Source organism: Haliotis asinina, chromosome 15, assembly GCF_037392515.1.
Source record: "Haliotis asinina isolate JCU_RB_2024 chromosome 15, JCU_Hal_asi_v2, whole genome shotgun sequence".
NCBI classification, from domain to species: domain Eukaryota; kingdom Metazoa; phylum Mollusca; class Gastropoda; order Lepetellida; family Haliotidae; genus Haliotis; species Haliotis asinina.
Genome location: NC_090294.1, coordinates 16948564 through 16953819, shown reverse-complemented (window position 1 = coordinate 16953819; position 5256 = coordinate 16948564).

The window sequence follows — 5256 nt, the reverse complement described above, 5'->3', positions numbered from 1 at the left end:
ATCGAATTGTTCTGTTCAATAGTAGAGTATGGTGCTATTGGAAAATATTGTTCACATTGTCGAAACCCATTAAAATACCCCCTTTCTCTTTTCTTAACATTGTACCATACACGTTATCAATTGTATCAGGCACCAGCAATTGTTTTCATGCTTTCATTCTTTCATGCGTGGAAAACATTGATTAAAGCTCTCTTTGAGAGGTGAAAGAAAATACCGCTGGATGATCCAGACTGTAACGTTTTCAGGTGGCTATTTTCAAATAGTGATGACACCAGGTATGATATGATATGATATGATTTTGCCGCACCTGTGGTAAATATCTGAAAAGCTGTTTATTTTAACAAAAAGCATGATGATTTTACGATACACGTCAAAATAGGGATTTGCATCTTCCATAAGCTATCATACACTTTAGTGAAAGCTTTGCTAAAGCCTTTAGTATTACAACACTGGTGAAACGACTTATGAGCAAGCCTTGTATACCACGGTATAGTCCTAGTGGAATGGGCACATTGTGGCTCATGAGTTGTGAAGCGAAGACATCGGAGACTGGCGGTGTTGCAATATTACTTCAACTCGCCTGGTGGTGGAACCAATGCGTACCATGACATGCGCATCACGAACAAATTCCTTCCAGAACGAAACCTTGTACTTAACTGAGACACAGCTGTATGAGACCATTTACTTCTTCTTCTCAATAACAGAAACATTGTATTTAACTGAGACACAACTGTATGAGATCGTTTACCTCTTCTTCTCAATAACAGAAGTCTTGTACGTAACTGAGACACAACTGCATGAGATCGTTTACCTCTTCTTCTCAATAACAGAAGTCTTGTACGTAACTGAGACACAACTGCATGAGATCGTTTACCTCTTCCTCTCAATAACAGAAGTCTTGTACTTAACTGAGACACAAGTGTATGAGATCATTTGCCTCTTCTTCTCAATAACAGAAACATGGTACTTAACTGAGACACAACTGCATGGGATCGTTTACCTCTTCTTCTCAATAACGGAAGCCTTGATGAACTGGAACTTTTATCATCAGAACAATATCACCTCCTGTATGAGTCCCAATGTTTGAGACAAACTGTTTCGGATAGCATGCCTTAAGTGCATTTCGTCAGCTTGAGGGATGAGAACTTGTGTACAATTTCCGATGTTAATGGACAGAAGATGTAGACTGATGCTTCATCCAGGTGAATTACATGTTTTGGATGAACAGTGTTCGAGAATTTACAGAAATAACCTTTCTTGTTGATGACAAACAAGAGAACATTCATTCTGTTTACTGACATGATCCCACTGTTTATTAACTCGACTCTATGATAGAAATGGATAATTTTACGTATGATTTTGTTGTGTTTCGATTTTGTCAGTGAGAGTACATATTTTACAGAAAATACACCATATGATCACATGCCTGTACAAATAAGAACATATTCCCTAACATCAACGTCGATTAACAGATGCCCAAGTTGAGAAGATGTGACAAGGAAGTCGATAAAGGCACCATTCAAATATTCAGAGGGCACATCAGTGATTACAGTGATGCCAATACATAAAAACTTCTAGGTTATAGCTGCATTTCAGAAACTCGCCTTGAAAGTAAAAGAAGTGACACATATATAAGGAACTCGTCGTTGCACATAGAATTTAACTACGTCTAACTAACGTGAATTTCGTTTTTCGAAAATAACTTATCTGGTATGGAAAAAAAATGTTTGCAATTACACACTTTCTGTATCTGTACACTGCACATTCTAATCAGGTGTGAAGCATGACTAAAGAACATGGCATCTGTTCAAAGGAAACACAGAGTTGAAATCAGATTTAATGCAGATGTAACGTCAGCACTGATTAACTTTAACTTTAAATTGCTCCCTTGAATCATGTATTTACTGAGGTAGCAGTCCACACTTGCAAAACCGTTAACCCTCTTCCGTACCTAAAAATACAATTCAATAACATCTATTGAGTCATTCCATTACTAAGAAAATGGATCTCCTTTTTTAAGCTACAGGTTATTTATCTGGTGCATTACATTTGAAATACATTCGTAATTCCACTCCAAATGTATGAAGAGTTTGGAGAAAACACGTATAACATTTTGAGGTATTAGACGGAATTAGATTGTTGTACATCTTTATCGTCCATAAATGTGCTTACATTTTGACATTTCATTGGACGTTTTATAGTGTTTTAAAAGACGTTATTGGCTGTTGCAGTTTCTTAACTTGATGGAACTGATTGTTGCTAAATATGTCTGTCATAAGCGAAGAGCTGTATTTATTACGCTTTAGACAGAATTTCGATTGTGCTTCCGGACTTTACCGACTCTCCATGTTCTATTCTAGCGGAAAAAATATTTCAAACAAAAACCTACGCTACCTCACTCATACATGAATGATATATACCAGAGGACAAATGATACAGAGGCCAACATGAACCAACTCTCACTCACATCGTAATTAAATGTGTATATATAGATAAGTATTAAGTTCGATTAAATATGAGTGTGTACGTATATTCCTGTATACCCTATAAGTATGAACGGGTAAGTTACGACAGGTTTTATCCTGCTGAATGTTTATTCGAAGTATATGAGTCGTGTTCAGTTTATGAAAATGTACAGATTTGATTTGGAGGGAATGGGTGGTTTGTGACTGGAATTCTACAATTCTGCCGACCAATGTCTATCCTCCAATACTGGCATATTGGTGTATTCGTATCACACTCACTTAAAATAAATCATTTTTGACAATCAGAAGACTCGATTTCACTTTTTGCGAATCATAAGTCATAGTTAGAACTAAAATACTGCAAATCTAACCACATATTTTCATGGGATTAATATTTGCCAACAACAATTTAACCATTAACATACCATTAACATATCATCAAACATTGATTATATTCTTGATTGTATTACCTCTGACAAATCTTTTTTAGTGTTAGATGGAAAATCAAAATGTGGTTTCTGTTCAATTCAAACATATTGGACCATTGGAAAATGCCCCTGACAGATTTTGTATGTTTTCTTAAACCATTCAAATTGTCCAAACTTGAACAAATGACATTACTGTTTGCATACTACTAATATCCTTATCCAAGGTATTCAAGTTTAGACCAATCGACAACGCCTTGTTCACATTTCATCATGTCGATTTGTGGGCTTGAGCCAGGGGGATGTCAAGTTGACAGGCAATTTGGCTCTTTTCCTTGTGTCATGCTAACCGCACCTCGCCAGCTGTACACGGTATGACTAGTATACGATTTGCTTTTAAACATTGTATCTTTTTTTTCATTTTATGACCATCGATTTCTGTTGACTAAATTTTAAAAACGGTTTCAAATCACACTTTGGACTTCGGAATATTTCACCCAGAGCATACATTTTTAGTTAATACTGAATGAGTTGGGGTTTTGCGATACTTTGAAATGTATCATTACAGTATCCATAGATTTAAATCATCTTGACAGTCTGGCAATCGATACTGTGTTATGGGATCCTGGGACGGGTAAGTGATGCCACTCTTCAAGACTAACGATGGCATCTTCGACGACCTTGAGTCCCCTTTAGTACGTGTAGTCTTTTTCAGATTTCAATTTGGTGAGTAATTATGCGACAAAACATTTCCATAATCAAATAAAAACAACACTACACCGTTAATCAACAGACACTTATGTTTATGCCCCACTGGGCACAAAACAATTTTTCTTGTCGCGCTCAAGCTGCAGCTGAGTGTGTGGAACGAGATGAGAGGGTTACAGATCACTGGGCAAAAGTCTCACGTATTTCATTTCCCGGAACACATGCCCGTTAGTGACAGAGAACAGTACTCCCCAAAACGACAGGTACGTTTGACTGTGTTGGAGATGGACTAAATTATTTCTGGATACGCAGCGAAAGAACGATAAGCGATTTCTATCAATTCACATGGATTTTAACACCATATGATTTCCTAAGAACGGATAGTAATCGACGGGTTACCACGTTCTGAGTTGTCTATAATTACACTAAAAATTACACAAAAAGGGTGAAAGGGAAACCAGTGGAACCCATTAACATCGCGTTGCTCCCTTCATAATATAAATGCATGTCATACGAAAATGATGTTGTTAAAAGAAAAAAAGTATCGAAACGTTATAGACATCAGAACACACAAAATACTACTGAGGATGTCAAAGTTGATATGATTAGATTTATGCCACCATTGTTAGCAACATTTCATAATATCCGGTCCGAGAACACCAGCCATATGCTTCACACAATGTACACACGTTGGAAATTAAACCCAGTCCTTGACCATCAAACGCATTAATACCTATGGATGCCTAGTGGTTAAAGCGTTCGTTCGTCATGCCCAAGGTCCGGGTTCGGTTCCCACATGGATACAAAATGCGAAGCCCATTTCTGGTGTTTCTCGCCCTGGTATTGCTAGAATATTGACAAACGCGGCGTAAACCGATACTCACGGACTCACTCACTCGTATGTGTATGAGAGACGCGATATATATTTGCGGCGACATAAACGGTTCCATTATCACAGTTGGTCACTGCTGTGTCAAGTTATAAAATGATCTTCGCATATTTGCATACAACCCACTGAAATCTTTACTTTGAACGTTGAACACCGTTCACGCACGTGTTAGCAAGAGTCATATGACATGTTTTAAAATGATGGAAAAAGGAACCGGCGGTTGTTGGAAAGAACAGCCTTTCCACCTTTCACTGGGACTTGTCATGCTGTCTTGTCGAATGAATCGCTTCTTGAGACACTTTTAGTTCACAGGAACATTCCTGTTGATCATATATTGGTACAGCCAACTTTCTAGATTTGGACCAAACGCTCTTAACTTTTTGTAAACAAAAACACAGTAGCAATTATAATGAATGACAAGAAAAAGAACTTCCACTCCATAACTCATAAACCTGAAGTTTTTGTATGTATGTATGTATGTATGTATGTATGTGTGTGTGTGTGCGTGCGTGCGTGCGTGCGTGTGTGTGTGTGTGTGTATGTGTGTGTGTATGTATATATATGTGTGTGTGTGTAATTTCAGATATATATAATTTCAGGTTTCAGATTATACGACTTGCCAAACCTAGACCTAATGGAGCTTCTTTCAAATAAAAATTCATTATGTTTATAACATCTTTGTTGCCAGTTTGCTTTCATAAGGTGCCTCGTCATAAAAGAAAGCAAAGCACAATTCTAGCAACAAACAGCTCATTCACTCGCTCAACAA